General features: G+C 35.3%; 1 long non-coding RNA gene across 5 annotated transcripts in view; it reads right to left on the bottom strand.

The window, feature by feature from the left end:
• Positions 1-7,982: 7,982 nt before the first annotated feature.
• The window catches only part of LOC121410474, a 58,784-nt gene continuing 44,846 nt past the window's right edge, over positions 7,983-21,920 (bottom strand). Inside the window, exons 4-6 of one of the 5 annotated variants that reach the window (XR_005969340.1) lie at positions 21,214-21,288; positions 9,914-9,983; positions 7,983-8,210 (exon numbers count right to left, since the gene is read on the bottom strand). This is a non-coding gene — a long non-coding RNA (uncharacterized LOC121410474). Of the gene's footprint in view, positions 8,211-9,913; positions 9,984-10,149; positions 10,591-19,120; positions 19,342-21,213; positions 21,289-21,920 lie in introns of those variants that run through there. The other 4 variants (XR_005969341.1, XR_005969343.1, XR_005969339.1 and 1 more) reach the window with 4 other exon arrangements.

Below are 21,920 nucleotides of genomic sequence, written 5' to 3' on the forward strand. Positions count from 1 at the left end.
AACATGTGCTCAATTAATTCTATAAACATTCCTATTTTTTCTTCATCTTTTCCTTTTTATATTTTCCAAGAACTCCTTTGTATTTTTCTGGTTCTACTGTTCTCTTCTTTATTTTCTATAAATGTTTATGCATTTCCTTGTTTTAATCATCACACAGATGAGTTGTTTTTGAACAATAACATTCTAAAAATAACAAGTGGAATGCCTCTGGCCGTCTCACCTGCATCACGCAGTTCAATATAGCAGCAGTGCTGACTTTGAATACTACTCTAACTTGCACAAGATGTTCAGTGTAATGCTGTAACCGATTTTTATTCCAATTCCCGATCCGATCCGATTTTCCCCTTTTTTCTACATTTTTCCGAACTCCGATTTTTGACCAGTGGGGAAAAAATCGGATCGGAAAAACCAAAACATAACAAGACAAAAAAAAAAACACGTGGCGACATGTTTGCCGTCAAAATGCGCTGGTGATTTGTTTAGATCTCAGACAAAAGCGGTGGAAGGAAAAGAAGATAAAGGGTAATAAAATTATGATTTGTTTTTATCTCCGATATTAGCGGAAAGGCAGGTGGAGAAGAAGATAATGATTTGTTTTGATCTCCGACATAATCGGGGAAGAACAAAACGATGATGATGATAATTGGTGATAATTTGTTTTGATCTCCGACAAAAATGGAGGAAGAAAAACAACGAAAAGACGATATGTTTTGATCTTAAGCGGAGGCAAATAAGATTTATTTGAACACGCTGACATGCGCTGTAATATTAACGACTATCTGACTATACATCCTCTAAGAGTTTACGATTACCTCCGCTATCACCACGATGTTGTAGAGAAGGTAAATATCATGGTGAACAACTCTGGATAATAATGCGTCTTTTTCGGGAGGTCATGCGACCTTTATGAGATTACGATTACCTCACGATGTTGTGGGGAAGGTGAATATCATGGTTAACCAATCTGGATAATAATGCGTCTTTTTCGGGAGGTATGCATGCGACCTTTAAGAGTTTACGATTACCTCCGCCATCACTACGATGTTGTAGATCTAGAGAAGGTGAATATCACGGTAAACAACTCTTGATAATAATGCGTCTTTTTCGGGAGGTCATGCGACCTTTAAGAGTTTACCAGTACCTCCGCCATCACTACGATGTTGTAGAGAAGGTGAATATCACGGTAAACAACTCTTGATAATAATGCGTCTTTTTCGGGAGGTCATGCGACTTTTAAGAGTTTACGATTACCTCCGCCATCACTACGATGTTGTAGAGAAGGTGAATATCATGGTAAACAACTCTGGATAATAATGCGTCTTTTTCGGGAGGTCATGCGACCTTTAAGAGTTTACGATTACCTCCGCCATCACTACGATGTTGTAGAGAAGGTGAATATCATGGTAAACAACTCTGGATAATAATGCGTCTTTTTCGGGAGGTCATGCGACCTTTAAGAGTTTACGATTACCTCCGCCATCACTACGATGGTGTAGAGCAGGTGAATATCATGGTATACAACTCTGGATAATAATGCGTTTACTGTGATATTCACCTTCTCTACAACATCGTAGTGATGGCGGAGGTAATCGTAAACTCTTAAAGGTCGCATGACCTCCTGAAAAAGACGCATTATTATCCAGAGTTGTTTACCATGATATTCACCTTCTCTACAACGTCGTAGTGATGGCGGAGGTAATCGTAAACTCTTAAAGGTCGCATGACCTCCCGAAAAAGACGCATTATTATCCAGAGTTGTCTACCATGATATTCACCTTCTCTACAACATCGTAGTGATGGCGGAGGTAATCGTAAACTCTTAAAGGTCGCATGACCTCCCGAAAAAGACGCATTATTATCCAGAGTTGTTTACCATGATATTCACCTTCTCTACAACATCGTAGTGATGGCGGAGGTAATCGTAATCTCATAAAGGTCGCATGACCTCCCGAAAAAGACGCATTATTATCAAGAGTTGTTTACCATGATATTCACCTTCTCTACAACGTCGTAGTGATGGCGGAAGTAATCGTAAACTCTTAAAGGTCGCATGACCTCCCAAAAAAGACGCATTATTATCAAGAGTTGTTTACCGTGATATTCACCTTCTCTACAACATCGTATTGATGGCGGAGGTAATCGTAAACTCTTAAAGGTCGCATGACCTCCCAAAAAAGACGCATTATTATCAAGAGTTGTTTACCGTGATATTCACCTTCTCTACAACATCGTAGTGATGGCGGAGGTAATCGTAAACTCTTAAAGGTCGCATAACCTCCCGAAAAAGACGCATTATTATCCAGAGTTGTTTACCATGATATTCACCTTCTCTACAACATCGTAGTGATGGCGGAGGTAATCGTAATCTCATAAAGGTCGCATGACCTCCCGAAAAAGACGCATTATTATCAAGAGTTGTTTACCATGATATTCACCTTCTCTACAACGTCGTAGTGATGGCGGAGGTAATCGTAAACTCTTAAAGGTCGCATGACCTCCCAAAAAAGACGCATTATTATCAAGAGTTGTTTACCGTGATATTCACCTTCTCTACAACATCGTAGTGATGGCGGAGGTAATCGTAAACTCTTAAAGGTCGCATGACCTCCCAAAAAAGGACGCATTATTATCTAGAGTCGTTTTCCATGATATTCACCTTCTCTACAATATCGTAGTGATGGTGGAGGTAATCGTAATCTCAAAAAGGTCGCATGACCTCCCGAAAAAGACGCATTATTATCAAGAGTTGTTTACCGTGATATGTTGTAGAGAAGGTGAATATCACGGTAAACAACTCTTGATAATAATGCGTCTTTTTCGGGAGGTCATGCGACCTTTAAGAGTTTACGATTACCTCCGCCATCACTACGATGTTGTAGAGAAGGTGAATATCACGGTAAACAACTCTTGATAATAATGCGTCTTTTTCGGGACGTCCTGCGACCTTTATGAGATTACAATTACCTCCGCCATCACTATGATGTTGTAGAGAATGTGAATATCATGGTAAACAACTCTGGATAATAATGCGTCTTTTTCGGGAGGTCATGCGACCTTTACGAGTTTACGATTACCTCCGCCTTTACCACGATGTTGTAGAGAAGAGGCCTATCGTTGTGATCGGCGGTAGTGTCGCGCGCTGGAACGTCATTATCTTATTTTCCTCAGGATTTTCCTTCCTCCGATTACGTCGGAGATCAAAACAACTCATCATCTTCTTCCTCCGCTTTTGTCGGAGATCAAAACAAATTCTGCCATCAGTGTAGCGTGCCGCATTTATCCACGCGCCGGCCACATACAAATTTTAATGATTTTTTTTTTGTTTTTGAATATCTTCCGATCCGATATCCGAACCGATTCCGATTTTAGGAGCAAGACTTCCGAACCGAACTCCGATCCCGTAATTGCTCTAACTTACAACATTAGTTCAGTGATACATGGTTACTCTTATGTCCACTTTTTATGAACTAGACCAATAAACTTACAGAGATATGATGGTTATTCAACAGATACACCCAATTCAGCCAAAGTTCATTGACCTTTGACCTTGGTCATGTGACCTGAAACGCGCACAGGATGTTCAGTGATACTTGATTACTCTAATGTCCAAGTTTAACGAACTAGACCAATAAACTTTCAAAGTTATGATGGTAATTCAACAGATACCCCGATTCGGCCAAAGTTCATTGACCCTAAATGACCTTTGACCTTGATCATGTGACCTGAAACTCAAACAGGATGTTCAGTGATACTTGATTACTCTTATGTACAAGTTTCATGAATCAGATCCATAAACTTTCAAAGTTATGATGGTAATTCAACAGATACACCCAATTCGGCCAAAGTTCATTGACCTTTGACCTTGGTCATGTGACCTGAAACGCGCACAGGATGTTCAGTGATACTTGATTACTCTAATGTCCAAGTTTACCGAACTAGACCAATAAACTTTCAAAGTTATGATGGTAATTCAACAGATACCCCCCGATTCGGCCAAAGTTCATTGACCCTAAATGACCTTTGACCTTAATCATGAGACCTGAAACTTGCACAAAATGTTCAGTGATGCTTGATTACTATTATGTCCAAGTTTCATGAATCTGGGGTGGTATTCTGAAAACGTTCTTATCTTTGTTCTTATCTTTTATCTTATCTCACTGAGATAAGAAGACGCTAAAATCATTGCAAATCGGTATTCTGAAAATCTTCTTAACGCGTTCTTATCTCTGTAAGGACTGCCCCCTTCTTATCTCCAACACGCCCATTTTTAAGATTTTACCAATCAAAATGCGCTTTATATTGGCAGTTTAACCAATAGAAGCGTTCCTTATGTGAAGAGAATATCATGGGCGCTGCGCGTTCACCGTTTCTGGCGCATTGCGCGAAATAGGCATTTTATACGCAATGACTGATTTTATTATTTCGAGACGTCCACGTGCAAAAAAAAGTAAGAAAAGTAAATAAAGCAGGTACGAATAAAGAACAAAATATGAAGAAAGAAAGTAAGTAGGTATGAAAGAAAGAAGACAGAAAAGGGTCAGAATGAAGTAGAAAAAAAAAGATGAAAGGGACAAAGCAGAAAATAATGAAAAAATAAAGAGTAAACGAAAGAAAGCAAGCAAAAAGAATTCAAAAATAAAAAAGAAAGAAAATAGAATGAATAAAAGAAGGAAAAGGAAGAAAAAATAGAACAATTATCCATGATAAAGTGAAGGAACAAAAATGAAGAAAAAAAAGAAATTAACTAAAAGGAATACACACAAAAATAGAAAAAGGTCAAACTAATATAAGATAAAATAAATTAACAAGGAACCGAAAAAGAAAAAAAGTCTAAAAAAAAAAACGAATGAAAGAAAGTTAGAAAGAAATAAAAAGAAAGAGAAAAAGGGAATAAAAATGTAAAAAGTGAAGGAAGAGAGAAAAAAAAGAAAATTAAACAAAGAAATAAAGATGAGAGAAAAAAATGAAAGGAAATTTGACGCAAATATGAAGACTACAAAAAGATAAAGAAAGAAAGGTAAATTCATAGAAAAAAGAAATAAGGAAAGAAAGAAAGAAAAAAAAGAAAGAAAGAAGGAAAGAAAGAAAGAAAGAAAGAAAAAGAAAACGAAAGGGAAAATAAAAAGTTGGGGAAAAAAACCGAAAAAAATCAATGGAAAGAATAAAGAAAAAGTTAATAGAAGAAAGACAGAGAGAAGAAAGTAAAGAAAAAGAGTAAATAAAGAACGAACGAAAAAAGAATGAGCAAAATAAAGAAAAAAAAGAAAGAAAGTAAAAAAAGACACAAAAGTGTCAGAAAGCAGAAATAAAAAAATAAGAAAAATTAAGAATTATTAAAGGGAAGGAAGAAAAAGGGGGAAAATGAAATGAATGATTAAAAAAGGAAAAGCATGTATAAAAACGAAAGAATGGAAGAAAAATAAGGAAGAAAAATAAAGATTACAAACAAGTGAAGGAAGAAAGAAAGAAAAAAGAAAAAGAAAGAAAAGGAAGAGAAACGGGGGGAAAGCAGAAAAAAGACTCAGTAAAGAAAAAAAAAGAAAGGGATAAAACGAAAAGGGAAAATAAAAAAGGAAGAAAGATGAAGTATAAATGAAACAAAGCAAAAGAAAAAAAAAAGAAATTAACAGATTCAAACAGAACAAAAGTAAATATATAAAAGAAGAATGAAAGAAAAGAAGAAAGACAGACAGATAGGAAGAAAGACAGACAGATAGAAAGGAAGAAAGACAAACAGATAGAAAGGAAGAAAGACAGAAAGATAGAAAGGGAGAAAGACAGACAGATAGAAAGGAAGAAAGACAGACAGATAGACAGACAGACAGATAGAAAGGACAAAAGACAGACAGATAGAAAGGAAGAAAGACAGACAGACAGATAGAAAGGGATAAAAAAAAGGAAAAGAAAGAAGGGATAGAAAAAAGAGACGGGCAAAATAAAGGGTGAATGAAATAAATGGTGGGAGGAATACTTGTGGGAACTTGTTACTACTAGAGGCCATCGATTTTGAGCAAGAAAAAACGCGGACATCGTGAGATGTGATAACCCTCTAGCTATCTTAAATATTATCTTAAATATCGTGAAAGATAAGAAAGAAAAAAGATAAGAACGTTTTCAGAATACCACTTATCTACATTCTGTTCTTATCTTTTAGCGCGCTTTGGTATTATATGCGCGAGTTGTAAATTTACGCGCTCAGCATTGGGTGGAGAGCAAGATAAGAACAAAGATAAGAACAAAAGATAAGAAAAAGATAAGAACGTTTTCAGAATACCAATTTAAGAAAGTGACGTAGATAAGAACAAAATTAAGATAAGAACGTTTTCAGAATACCGCCCCAGATCCATAAACTTTCAAAGTTATGATGGGAATTCAACAGATATCCCCAATTCGGCCAAAGTTCATTGACCCTAAATGACCTTTGACCTTGGTCATGTGACGTGAAACTCAGGCAGGATGTTCAGTGATACTTGATTAACCTTATGTCCAAGTTTCATGAACTAGGTCCATATATTTTCTAAGTTATGATGACATTTCAAAAACTTAACCTCAGGTTAAGATTTCGATGTTGAATCCTCCAACATGGTCTAAGTTCATTGACCCTAAATGACCTTTGACCTTGGTCATGTGACATGAAACTCTAATAGGATGTTCAGTAATACTTGATTAACCTTATGGCCAAGTTTCATTAACTAGGTCCATATACTTTCTACCTCAGGTTAAGATTTGATGTTTACGCCGCCGCCGCCGTCGGAAAAGCGGCGCCTATAGTCTCACTTTGCTTCGCAGGTGAGACAAAAACACTGTACCAATATAATTTAGGTCAATTCATGTATCAGTTAAACAATAATATGTTACCACCCATATTTAATTTTTCATTTAACAAAAACAAAACCCTTCACAAATAAAAAAATCCCACACGTCAATCCGATGAATTTCATTTACCACTACCCCGGACCATCCTTGCAAAATCAATTTTTACTTTTGAAGGCCCTAGACTCTGGGGAACTATCAATAGTAACATCAAAGAATCTCCAAGCCTTAATTCTTTCAAATATAAGTTCAAAAAAAATTTCTTCAAGATAACCATTGAATTTAACTCTTCATCACTCAAGCTCTTGTATTTTTTTAATCAAACATGTTTATCATGTCACGTACACTTATACATCTCTTTCGTTTTCCTGTTGATCGGCGAGGTCCGTCTGTGAGTGCTGGGGCTGGATTCTGGAGACCTTTAATCTCTCTTTTTCTTATTTTCTTTTCTATTTTTATTTCCAATTTTTCTTTTTAATTCAACTGGTCATGCTCAAGTTGGTACCTTATTTTTTTTATATGCTAAACAACTGCAAGAATATTTATTAGGAGGCTGCACTCTACAAGCTCCGCTTTTTAGCAGCCTCCTCCATTTTCAACCTGATTTGTAATAATCTTGAATATAATTTTCTGTACAGGAATAATTAAAATATGTTTTGTTATTTATATATGTCAACATGTACAGAAGAAACTGTAATTGTTGAAAATGGAAATAAACGAATGAAATGAATGAAATGAAATGTTTCCATCTTCTGTCAATTCTCATTTATATTTTGTTTTCTCCTTCCATTTTCTTCTTTATGATCTTTTTATGTTTTAATTCTTCTTTCACTCTTTTTTCTATCAAGTCTTAGGTATTTGTATTTTTAATTCTTCTCTTTTCTTCAATCAATTATGTATTTCAATGTTTTAAGTTTTCTTTCATACTTTCTTCTATCAATTCACATGTATTTTTGTGTTTTAATTCTTCTTTCATTCTCTTTCCTTTCAAATCTGTGTTTTTGTTTTATATTTTTTTTTATCTTTTCTTCTGTCAGTTCTATGTATTCCTATGTTTTAACTCTTCTTTCATCGTTTTTCCTTAATTCTTGTCAATTCTTTTTTTTTGTCAATTATTGTGTATTCTATGTTTTTATTCATCTTTCTTTTTCTATTAAATCTTGTGTATTTCTTTATTTTCTCCTTCTTCCGTTTTCTTTTCTATAATTTCTCATGTATTTCTATGTTTTACTCCTTCTTTCATGTTTTCTTCAATCAATTTTCTTATGTATTTCTCTGTTTATAATTATGTCTTAATTCAACATACCTCAGACTTGTGCTTTGTCCTCTGTGCCGAGACTGTTTAGATCTAACGTGATGCGGTATACCTCCAGAGGCGCTATAGATTTTTGGCAGATCTAAACAGGGTTAAGGAAGATAGGTTTATACTTTTAATTTCAGGCCAAAATCAGGCTTTTGATGTGCAGTTAATTCACAACATGGTTGCATCCCTTATCTATTTCATTTAAACGCTGATTACAGACAGCAATCAAAATCTCACAAAAAGCGCTTTAAAAATTCCCTTTTCTCCCCTCAAAAGACCATATCTGGGGAAGCATAAATGCATTTAAATGACATTGTAATAAATGGGTTTCTCAGTTGATCGAGAGAGTAATAAGACAAAAAAAAATTGAAAAGGGGTGCACCTAAACTTGAAATAGAGTTGCTTCATTGGGGTATTAAGAGCTTGTGTATGGTGATGAACAACTCCAGCACAAATAAAACACATTTTGCACCATCCATAAAGGTCTAGCATAAGATTACAATTTTTCAGACATGTCTCATGTCAATCACTTAAAAGGAAGCTTTATTTCAAATTAAAAATCAAACCTACTACACCCATTGCAGTTTTTTCATCCTTTATATACATAAAAACAGAAAAAACATACTGAACATACAAGGAAACCAGCGAAATATTTAATAAAGCAAAGCAAAATCATTTCATCAAGATCTATCACTTTTTTTCAGGAGATATGTAATTAGGTAGTGGGGTGAGAACTTTGAAACAGGTGGAAGTATTCTGCCATATCCATCATCAGAGGCTATATAAAATACTCTTCTAAATACCTAATAAGGTCAAGCCTGAAAAGTACAGAAGGCTAGACTCAGAATACTTTATTAGGAGCAGGGGATACCTACAGTTTGAGAGTGACAAATGAAAACCAGTTGGTTTAAAAAAATCAATACATGATGTTGCACATTTTATAAGCTAAAAAATACCAGTCAAGTAAAGCTGTGTCTGATCCGTTGAACATTTTAACACTGTCAAACATTAAACTGCAACAGGATGTCTCAAATATTGGGTCATACTTATATGCTTTTCACATTGCATTTCCTTAACCCCACACTATCCTTAACCCCATACTATCTTTTTTTTTTATTCACACTGTCTTTCTTAACCCCATACTATCTGCTTAGCCGGGGTTAACGCCTTAACCCCGGACTATCCCACAGCTCATGAATATTGATGATTTTACAATACAGAGCGTGATTAACATGCAATATCGACTTCTGTGATTGGCTATTGCTTAGCCCCACTTTTCCTTAGCCCAGTTTAGTTTCACACTGCATCTCTTAGCACCGCAATATTGGTGCTAGCACCACAATAAGCCGGCTAACCCTGCTTTTTTTGCAGATAGTACCATACTATTTACTGTGCTAGCCCTCTTTGCTAAAACGTAGAGTGAAAACGAGGTGGGCTAGGCTTAACTCCGGGATATTGGTGGGGCTAAGACCTCCCCCCCCCCCCTCCCTTAGCCCCACCAATTTCCCGGGGTTAAGGGAAAAAAGTACAGTATGAAAAGTATATATGTAAACCCTTCAGCTTACTCTAAAAACAGGCCTGTACAACCAATCTTCATTTTAATACATATCAAGCATTATTGTAAGTCTTCAGCAAACTGCCAAAAAAGTTACTTTTAATTGTATAGGTCTATATTCATCACACCATCTGGTTACATTTGTTACCACATGTAACTCAAAGAGCATTTAGTAACAAACGTATAAACCATTTCAACTTAAAAATCCTACTAGTTTAATTAAAATTATTAAAAAAACATACCTGATTCTCCTAGTATGAATCCAATCAGCTATAAGGTATCCAACCCAGTCTGGACAATGCTACAAGGTATCTGTAATGATAGAGAACAAGCCATTTAGAAAATATTGTCAAGTGTCTCTATTCACTGGTTGCAAATTGCTCTTGAACAAACAAATGATTCTTACAAAGGAAACCTTCAATCAAAAGATGAGAGCAATATGAAGTCAGGAAGTCAAGTGTGTCTATGGTGAACTCACATTCCAATGCTACCAGTGGTTATTTGGATAATGCACTATCCAATACAATGAATTGAAGCAGTTGATAGGAGATGGGTCGGCCTACAATAACAGACCAACTTGCCTTCAAGAACAAGAAACTATTTTTACTTCCACAAAGAGAGACTACCATAGATGACTTGTTTGTACACACAGCCCTCACAAAAGTCCTGTCATAAAAGTTCGAAAAAGCAGCAAAGCCATGATTATCTGTCATGTCTTGATTAAAAAAAAATCCTATCTCAGTTCCACTCTCAATAAAAACAAATAAAGCAAGTCCTATGTTCAGACTTTTTCTAGGACTACATAACATAAAGAGGGTTTTGTTGAATGAGACTAGATCTAACCCAGACATCATAAATAGAACCACATCACCTTGATGACCTTTGTCCTTAGAGTGTCCTCATGCCAAGGCAGTCATTATCATTGTTTACATTTATCCATCATACTTAGGTACAAACTTTTCACCCACAACACATTCTAGAGTTGTTACATTCCAATCTATTATTACCAGCTAAGTCCCTCTCAGTTTGAACAGAGGACAGAGCCCAGTACTTGTAATGAGAGCAACTTTCCAAACAAAAATCATCCCCTTCCCCCTTCTCCCTTTCTTCCAACTCTTCTTTCTCACTCCCTGTCTTCTTCCCTTTTAGATTCCCCTCTTGCTTTCATTTTCTCCTTCTTCTCCTCACCATCCCTTCTCTCCTCCATCTACTCTCTCAGCCCAACACAAGATGAAAATGTGTGTGTTCTTCCTATTATTTGCTAACTCGATTACTGGTGTGACTGTTAATCTGTGCTTTATCACGTTCCTCATCGTAAATCACACTACCATCTTAAAACGCACCAGTGATAACTCCACAACCACCATCCTCTCATTCCTCTCATTCCTCTGTCTGTTTTCATCTTATTTCTTGCTGTATTCTGTGATGCCTGCTTCAGTTGAAATCACACATTAAATAGAAAACTCAAGTAAAAACATGTTTGTGATAGCATGGTTCATGGTGATAGTCAGTCTTGGACCCAATCCAGGTTTAATATATGGACCAATACCAAGTGAAGAATTGCAGAAATGAAAACAGTATACAGCAACATCACAAAACTCATTGCAAAAGAAAAGAGGCTTGATATTACACAATGATATTTGCCTGCAATACCAAAGATATTAAATTCTTCTCTTTTTTTAATGCAGACAAGAAATAAATGCTTGGTCAGTTATTGTTTGGTTGTAGTAACTTTGTATATGTTGTGGTAGAAATACATGCAGAAATTATATCGATAGGAAGTCCTTGTGAAATTTTCTTACATGGTTTACACCTAATTCCTCAAGTTGGTATGTGGAAGGTGGAGATGCAATGCAATAATGAATACATAAGCTGATATCCTCTGTGGCTACTGACAGGTAATTCATTATGGACATGTCTGCTCAAAAGATGTCTACTGGACTAAATAATTCAAGGAAGATATCAGGCTAGGATAAAGGTCGCATCTTATCAAGTAAGATGATGCATTCTTGATGTTTCATATGGGTTTGAAATCTCTTGAGAGAATTGGATAGAGCAGCCAAAATGCCATAAACCCTCTGGCTGATTCTATAAAGAGTACAAAAGCATAGTTTGAACAACAGATAATGTCTTTAAAAATTTGATGCATCACATAAACTCTATGAATTTCCTGTTATTACAGCCGGAATATCCAAATTGTGGGTATTTAAGAAAAAAAAATCTTTACAAATTGATGAGTTTGTTGAGAGTCCACCCACCTATGCCCCCTCAAAATGAGAGAGAATGTTCATAGGAAGTAACCCATTATCTCTGATAACATTTGGCAAAATATAATCATCAAATCTAAGTAAGGGTTCATGTTTATACAGGTATCCATAATAAAGGATATAATAATAGAAAAAAAAGTATTTTAGATACCATAACCTCCATCCTCTATTCTACAGTCTTCCTTCCCTCTCTTGCTTGCTCTCTGTCTGTCTCCTTTTTGCCACTCTACATCTCCTCTTACTTTTCCTCTTTTCTTTCTCACTCTTCCCCAATAAGATCCATCACAAATCAATCCTTCACACAAAAGAAGACAAGAAAATAAAAGGATAGTGTCTACCTGTGATTGACTACTGAATGTCAAGATCAAATCGATCCATCAGAAATAGAGAGTGTGTTTTCAACGATCACCCCCTTACAATGGAACCACTTTGATTCATGGCTTTCTACATCTAAGTGCTTCTCGTTCTCCATCTTCAACGAAAAGTATCCATCTCTTGACGTGTTCATACACACTCAACGCTTTATCTCACAAACGCCACTCTGGGACATATAATCTTACAAAAAGAATCCTGATAGATTGCAGGAATTTGACTCCTCAAAGAATGCATTTGTAATAAGATTTACCTGTTCATTCAATGCAGATAAATGGCGATTTCTCTGGTGTTTCTGACAAGAAATTTTCTCAACTCAAGTTATCATGTATCTTGTATTTGTCATTTTTTCTTATAACCAAACATCATTGAATGGATGTTTTGTGATATTTCTAAAGATTTACATGGCTTAGGAGAAGGTTGGCAAGATGAATCAGATCTTTAGCTAAAGGATCTTCTGTTTTGATTATTGAATCTAGTACTTCAGTTTTTATAGATACGATATATCAAGAGTAACATGGAAAATACATGGATAGGAAAGTGTGAACAACTCATTCACAACTCAAGATGATGAGGTAAGGATGAGTTTTCTTCTTTTTTTTTTTGCATTTCAGCAGAATGAAGGAATGTACATGTCTGTTTTGAGTTCCATGTATTTTCAGTTCCCTATAAAGTCTTGAGTATATCTAATGTAACAAGCCAACAAACTGCCAAAATAATACAGTCAAGTTCATGAATATGGTAGAAAAACGTTATTCTTTTTTACTTCTCTATTATTTCAGTTAGTGAATATTAAGTTCATGAGTGTGATATTTCATGAGCATGGTAAATTCACCATTTCAAAACAAACAATAATTAGGTTCAGAGGCAAGGCATTTTGATACCATGACCATTAAGTAAGAAAACAAAACAAACAAAAGAAAACACATTCAAAATACCAATGGCATTGACTATGATTAGTCTTGTGCAATGCAGTAAGAAGTTTGCAAATTTTAACACCATATTGCTGACAATATGAGTGACATGCGTACTCATCATCTAATGGGGTTATACACCAAGAAAATAGCCCATCTTACACAGACAATATCCTGTTAGTTCATAATGCAACACATCCCTCCAATGGTTCATACATTAGCTAATCCTACGTAATCAAGATGGACGTGTCTTAAATTAATTTCACTGGCTTCCTCTTACCTTATCCCACATTCAACAACAAAACCAATTTTCTTCTCAGAAATAATTAAGGGTGTTAAGACATTCATATATGAGATGACAGGAGGCAAAGAGTTCATTCCTCCTCTTAAATGGCAAAAAATAAATTTCATTTTATCTTCTATAAGATAAAAATCCTATTTTAAGTTTTGGCAAATCCATTAAGAGCATCTGTTTCTGTTCGAAATTGCCCTAAAGCTGTTACATGTGGTAATGTGAAATAAAAACATGTATTGATGGATGTAGTTTACAATATTACAGGAACATTAAATTTGATCAGGTGCCTGATAAGAAGAAAATATCTGCATATTTTTAGGGACAGTGAAAAAGGAAAGAATTCAGGGAAACAGCCTTTCGAAACAGAAAGGGGCATTTCAAACAGAAAATCACAGAAATCATTTTTCCTCAAAATACACAGAACAGCAATAAAAATTATTCCAAAATCTCAACAAAATAAGAATATAAATTGGCCACCATACCCCCAAAACATGATCTCACTTCGCTACAATTATGACAATCCACACATTGTGACTACACTCGACTCCAACACACTTTATAGTACCCCTTGCCCTGGCCCTCAGCCAGCGGGGTCGGCCGTATCAAAAACATTTACATGCACACATCGTTTGATTTTAAAAACACGGCCGTGTGTTGCTGCCCTCTACTTTTGAAGATGTAACAGCACGATAACGCAATACTCTTGAAATCCCAAATGGCGGATAGGCAAAAATCGTGGACTGTTAGAAACGATGTCCAAAAACCCCAAAAATTACTGATCAAATTTCAATTAATGGTAAAATAATGCTAATAATATGAAAGGTGAGGATGTATTCATGTTAAATGTGTTTGTCAAAATATTTTGTGTACCCGTATACATGTAGATCTGATTAGAACGGATTCGAATGCGTTGCTGGTACAGTGTATCGTGACATCAGTGCGCATTGATTTTCTGTGTAAACGGAATTGTCACTTTTTCATGTACAAAAAGTCTAAGTGGAAACAGAATTTCTGTTTTCTGACATGCTGAAATGGAATTTAAGATTTTCTGAAATTGAAAAGGCATTTTTTTTTAATCACTGTCCCTAATTTTTTTAAATATCAAACTATTGTTCAAGGGATGGGTTTAAAAAATAGGATATTGTCCTTATATGTAACTCCTTGTATCCAATCACTAAATTTGTGTTCAAAGAGGACATGAAATAACTGCAAATTCAAAATAACATTTTTCCAACAGCAGTCAATATCAGAGATTGTTACAAGTAATTACAAAAAGTGTCATATACTGCAAGAAAAATTTCAGACCATAGTGAAAACAAGATTCATCACGACCTTTGTTACACTTCCCCTTTAAATGTCAACTGATATAGTTTAAATTTTTTCTGTACAAAATAAAGTTGAAGAAAGAAGTTTCTCAACGGAAATATCAACAGGATTAGGAAGGATACAATGGTGATTGTCACTGGAAACCAAATGTGCTTTAATAATAATCTTGGATCGGAGAGTTTTATTGTTTACTATGAGCTGTACAGATGATACCAATCTTTAGAGGAAACAATTGGAGTGAATTAGTAAAAAAAAAAAAAACTGAAAGTACAAGTGAAAACTGATAGTAATTTGCAGAATGGGAGATGTTTTTATATGGTCTCTCAGAAATATGCCGCACCTCCTGAAATAGTTCAGGCACACAGCTAATAAAGTACTCTGACCTCTTGTAGTTGGATAATGATAAAACAAAAAAGTGAAATAATAAGCTTTGTTCATTCAAGTATAATTTAACCTCATAATTATTCTTTCAAATATCTGATCATCTATCTTGTAACTTAATTTGGAACACAACTCATGTGACATCAAGACAATATATCATAAACAATTGAATAAAAGGTAAAATCCCAATAATTTAAAAAGGAATGATGTACTTTTTTCATTTTTTAAATGTTCTTTAGAAGTAGAGGGAGTAATATTTTGTGCTTTGTCTCTGTACTTTCCTATCTGATGATGAGTATACCAGATAAACTTCCCACGCCTTCTCTCCAAGGTTGCATTTTAGGTCACAACTTTATACAGGCATATGGTGACGGACTTTTCAATTGCGATATGGAGTGCTGTTTAGAAGAGAACGTGATTGAACGACAAGCCTATCCAATGGTATTTCAATCACAAATTATCATGTTAGAATATGACAGGCTCTTTATTGAGATGTAAATATCAAATTTTGTTTCATTTCTCAAATCTTTCAATCATAGGTTTGAGAAGAACGTGATTAGACTTCCTGAATAAAGGTTCAGGTCGTTTTAATCACAACTGGTTCAGCAGAACTTGAATGACCATGGAAATAGCCTGTCAGGGAGGAGGTTCTACTTTGATGGTTTGATGAAATGACAGCATCTAATAGAGCTCTACGAACTTTGTTACTTCAACTTTAGGTCTATTCACCGATATCATGACCCTATATCAGACTAGAGAGTATTGCCCTCTCCCTGTACTTTCTAGAACCTTATTCCATGAGCTTAGACGAGGATAAATCATGGAGGGAAAGATTTTTTTAAAAACCTCATAAATTCTGGAGAGAACAAACTAGAACTACAGAAGATGAAAATTATGTAATTATCAAGATATTTGAGGGTATAGAACTTCAGGCATTCCATCTTTCCAATGAAATGTATAATTTAATTCAGTAAAAAAAAATGTTCCAGTGATAAGAAACAGAATTGCCATTTGAAAAATGAAATAGAGATTTAGAATGTTCTGATGCCCATGGTCCATGCTGGAATGACAAGAGATGACAAAAAACATTTCTACTTGAGCAGGAAGATGCATACCATTTTAAGCCTTTCAATACCCAATGGAGAAGAACCTTTCATTTTGTCACTATCTCACTTTTGTTATTCATTTAATGAAATATTTAGGGCAATGTGTGAACCTCAAGACCAGAAAATGATGGCAAGACGTTCAGTACCTATTGATCTACTTCAGCTTGGACTTGCCATTTCCCTCTCTCCTTTTCCCTTCTTCCTCTGTCTTTAGTATCCCTTCCCCTATCTCCCCCCCCCTTCCATTCATGTCTCTCATTCTCTCTACATATACTGAACTTTCCTTTTTTTTATACTTTTCTCTTCATTGACAAATAACAGTATCTGTCTTCCCCTCTGTATATTAACATTCCCAAACTTGCATCAACAATGTAAAACAAAGACATCAAAAATGAAAGAAAATGGTACCAAATATTCTTATGTAAAGAAATTATTTCAGATAGTGAAAGTCAAGTGACTGAATCATTTGAACATAGTTCATTTGTTTTCAGAATGTTTGGTATGTTTGATACTAGCATCCCACATACATCCACCTACGCAAGCTACTCCCTATACAACAGGCCACCTGTCTATTTGTTTCTATCTTTTCTAAGACTAAACCTGTCATTACAGCAACTAAGGCCATGTTTATGCTTCCACTTTTCAGGCAAGAATCAGTGTTTTCATACTGATTAGTCCAAAATACGGTTGCATCCATGCTTACTTTCATTTAAACGTCGTTTCAGAACGCTGATCATAAACTTACAAAACGATGCGTTTCTAAACTTCGCTTGACCTGAATCAGGCTTTCTGGGGAAGTATAAACAGGACCGCGATCGTAAACGTGTTTAAATGACGTCATTTTGTACATGCTTCCGGCGAGATGAAAATCCACGGGCAAATACAGTAGCACGGTTCTAACAGGGAATTACCTCTCAGCTCTCTCTGATTCTATCAATGATCAATGTACATTGCATGTATGATTATTAAGTTAAGTACTATCACTATTACTATTCCTCTACTTTATATTTACAAAAAAAAACGGAATATGAGTTATGATGAGACATCGCTGAGCCAAAAGCCCTAGTAGCATAAACAAATCAATGTCTTATTATTTTCTTATGTATACTTTAATATTCTTTATTTTATCTTACTATTATCCTCACCATGGTAAAAAATTCTATAGCTTTGTCAAGTAGCTCCATGCAATTACTTAAAGATAAAAAATAGTTCCAAGTTAAAATTGTCGACCATAACACTCAGAAAAAAACTTTTGAAAAAGGGCGCGCCCAATTTGACCTCGCTTTCCTGCTCAATGAAAATTACGATATGAAGCAAGCTGCAGATCGTGATTTCGCCTCTGAAAAATTAAGCATAAACAGCATCTCCAGAACCACATTTGCGATCGGTGTTCTGAAACGACATTTGAAAAAGCTGATTCTGTCTATGCAGTGGAAGCACACCCTTAATGAGCTAGAATCACAAACATGAATAACAATTCAAGCAACAAACACAAGTCAATGGAAACTGTGGAATCATTGTTAAATCAACACTAACAATCACTCAAATACTGTTTATCCCTTGCTTCAAGCCTAGCCAGTGTGCATTATAGGAAGGACGAACTGTGTATGATTAGTTCAAGTTGATAAAATTTTCATTAATCCATTCAGGATTTTAAAATGTATGGAAATAACACTAATACCCTTTTCATAAACCTATCCTCCAATTAGCCGCCTAAGAGTAATGCGGATAATTCAATAAAAATTGCGTTCATAAACTCCGAAAATAAGCCGCATTATTTTTACAAGCGCCCGTCCTGAAAAAGGCGGATAATCGCCACGACAACTGGACACGCCCCCTCCGATGCGGTTGTGTTGGAAAAGGGTGACCTTGTGACCGCACCATGGCAGTTATCCGCATTATTTGGAAATGCGTTCATAAACTCAAAATCTTATCCCGATGCCGCTATTATGCGGATAATAGCAGCATCAGTAATGCGGATAACTCTTGTCCTCCTCCAATTTTACGACCAAATTATGCTGCTATTAGCCGCCTAATTCATAGTAATTGGGTTTATGAAAGGGGTATAAATAGACTTTTTATGATGTATAAAACTTTTATAATCATTTTCCAAGTCTTTAAAAACGAATGATTACCATGTGCTCATCTTCAATAATTACTAGACAGGTGCTTTTAATACATCAAAATGGCTGAAGAATGAGAAGAACAAAATCAATTTAATAATGAAAATTAGTAAACTTGTTAAAATGTAATACCTGGAAGCATATCATTGCATTATCTCTACATATTAGGCATTTGATTCTCTGATCAGAGTATCATCAAATTAATGTTAGACTTGGTCTATTCCAAGAATCTCACCATCTCATCATTCTATTTAAAGTTGCATCTCCTGATACAGATGCAAAAGTCTTTATTCCTGACCTACATGACCTATCATGTGACTCATACAAGTGAAAGAAGGCCAAACTAACTCTGATCCAGAAATCCTCAAGTTTCAAACAAAACTAGAAAATTAGATATTCAGGTTGCATTGCCTCCTAATCTCTCATCCAATATGAAACCAGTTTCTTTCTCCTACCCGACCCTAGAATGGAAAGTAACCGGAGAGATCCCAATACCATTGATTATCTGCCAATATATGGGGGTCTTATCGGCACCTATCTATGACAGCAATGCCAACAGATGAAACAGTGAAGACTCACGTAGAGTAAATTGCTCGCATACTCCCGGGTATGTGTCTATTACAATACAGAGGAAACGTAAAAACTCTTAAGAAGATCAAACATACCTACTTTACTCCCGTTAACACGAATTGAACCGACAATTGCTGGGGGGCACGGCGCATGCACATATATATCCGATCTGCCGACGAGATCCAAACGAGGTTGCACACACTAACGACGTTGCCTCAGCTGCCGACTTAAATCAATTCAGAGACACGCTCCTAGGTGTACATTTGATAGTGGCATGCGTGATACTAATCAAAATACCGCTGCACCAGCTTAAGCACATTTTAGGATGGAGAAGCAGACAAGTCTTGTCCAGCATGTTTGAAGAGAGATGTAAGCTGGTTACAGGGGTACATCAATGACCCCAAAGGACTCAAGGCCAACAGATCCCCTCCCCTCTCCATTCTAGGTATACATGTACATGTAGGTCCAAAGCAATTGAATGAACAGCTATCTTTTGTGTAGTTGAAGGAAATATCTGAGTGGCTTGCCTGCACATTTTGCAATATTTCAAAACTATTCAACTCTAAAAAGTAAACAGAAATGACTGAAAAACTTTTTGAGACATCAGCTAAACCAATGAAAGTGTGGAAAACATTCTTTTCCTCCTCAGAAATACAAGTTCATACAGAAAAATCTTTTATATACATGTCCCCAAACAAGATATCTGCATATGCTTTCTCAAACTGAATATAATTTCATGGAATTACAATACATGTACTAAAAATCCATGGTAAATAAAGGTCACTCTGAAATGTAAGTGGAATATAGATAGAGGTAGAGAGGCATCTCTTTTATGGATGCTGCATCCAGGGAGTGGCCTCAATGATAACCTTGCTGATACATGGATAATGTATATGGCTTTTTGTTTGTTATATTTTCATATCATGCTACCTAATTCACCCTATACTCATGCGGATTAGAAAAAAATATATTCTCCAGCAGGAAGAAAGCGTGTAAACCTGATTAAAAATCAGCCATTTTACTCTATTTCAGTGTGCCAATATAAATATTGCAATTAGTCCTGTAACCATAAACCCTGTTTGATAAAGTTTATTTCAACCATGGCTCTGAGGGTAAGCATGTGATTTACATATTTTTCTTTACATCCCATCAAAAGGACTTTCAAATGTGATAAATGCATAAAAACTTAAGATGATACTAATACATTTACTGGTTTTAAAGACAATCGTCTACTTTGTTTTATTATGTTATAATGATTGAGATTAAAAATAAGTTTGTAGAAGTTTACAGTGTATTTTTTTTTTGTATTTTCGTGTTACAAATACATCAGACTATAATACTTGCTGACAGTTTGCAGAATACAGATTGTAAAACCATTTAGGCAATCTATAAATCATATGAACTAAATTTTTTTCACCATCTTTAATAGGATTATACTCTATAATGAACATGTCAAAACATTACCATAACATTAGGAATATTGTTCTTAAATATTTCATAAAATAAATTTCTCTCAAAGAGCTTAGGGTAATGTCTGGATCTTGAATAAAAAAAAGAATTATTTTCATTTCTTAAGCTGCTTTGGGAAACCTGATAGCCATTACCATGACAACAAAACCCAAACTAATGGAAAGCTTTATGAAAAGCCCTTATACTCATCTCTCCTTTGAAAGAAAAGATTGCATTATGAACATCTGATGACTAAATGATGAATAATTCTATTCTTCTTCTATTGCTTTTGATGACTTTCATGGGTTCCTTGCTGCCGATATTAAATTGTAACAGTGTTTCATTTCGTCATTGAATGCTGTAATTATACCTTTATTGATCGAGAGCGTGCCACGGACAAGCATGTTCCGAAATATGATTGCTCTTTTTGTGCCATTTCCAAACATATTGTTCACTTTCTAATGAGCAGGGCGCTCCATGACCTTGGGCAACAAATGATCATAGTTTCCCTGATGAATATCAAGAAAGAAATGGGATGATATTTGGCAGATTGCTTAGGCAACTTTCAGTGCTCATAGCTAGGGCAGCCAATATTATTATCCTGTTTAGCAGAAATTTGTTACAAAGATCAAGGTGGTTGTGTTGACATAAATAGGTCCATGGTATTGTTGTTCAGTCTATGCCATGCTCTTTACAGCTTGTTTATAATTCATAAGAAAGATGAGAACAATAACTATACCCTGGCCTTGGCTGCAAGATTGAAGTACAAGATTAATTATTCATCTAGATTTTGCCTTGCTTCACTTCCATAGATCTATGAATAAAAGAATCATTCAACGATATGAGGTGGTATTGAAATCGATTCATCAGGTTCATTAATTGCTGACTTAAAGATAATACATGAAATATTCTCATCACAATTCATGGAGCATCTTGTTCAATTTCTATTCATTGATGAGTTAAGATGATCCCAATTTGATGAGCCCACTGTCAAAGTAGATTTTATGTGCAATCAAGTGAAATGTAACACATGGACATATAGGCATATGTCGACAATCATAAGAACCGTCATTTCGGTCAGTTTTGGGTAAACGTGGCAAAATTTTAATTTTTCCCATTCCAAGATAAGAAACGATTTTCAATACAAAGACACATTAATGGGGAAGTTCACCCTAACTAAAAGTTTGTTGTAAAAATAGCAGAAAAAATAATAAGAAATATTGATGAAGGTTTGAGGAAAATCCATTACAGATTAGTAAAGAAAGTTATTAGAATTTCAAGTTTTGGATTCGTGACGTCATAAACGAGCAGTTGCTTGTTATGTTATATAAAATGCATAAATTTCAATTTTTTAATGGTTTGAGAAGACTCATTTTTGTTTTCTTTTTAGAAACAGGTGTGAAATGACCGATATATGCCTACTAAAGGTACAGTAAAAACCATTTT

This window comes from Lytechinus variegatus, chromosome 3, assembly GCF_018143015.1.
Source record: "Lytechinus variegatus isolate NC3 chromosome 3, Lvar_3.0, whole genome shotgun sequence".
Taxonomy (NCBI): domain Eukaryota; kingdom Metazoa; phylum Echinodermata; class Echinoidea; order Temnopleuroida; family Toxopneustidae; genus Lytechinus; species Lytechinus variegatus.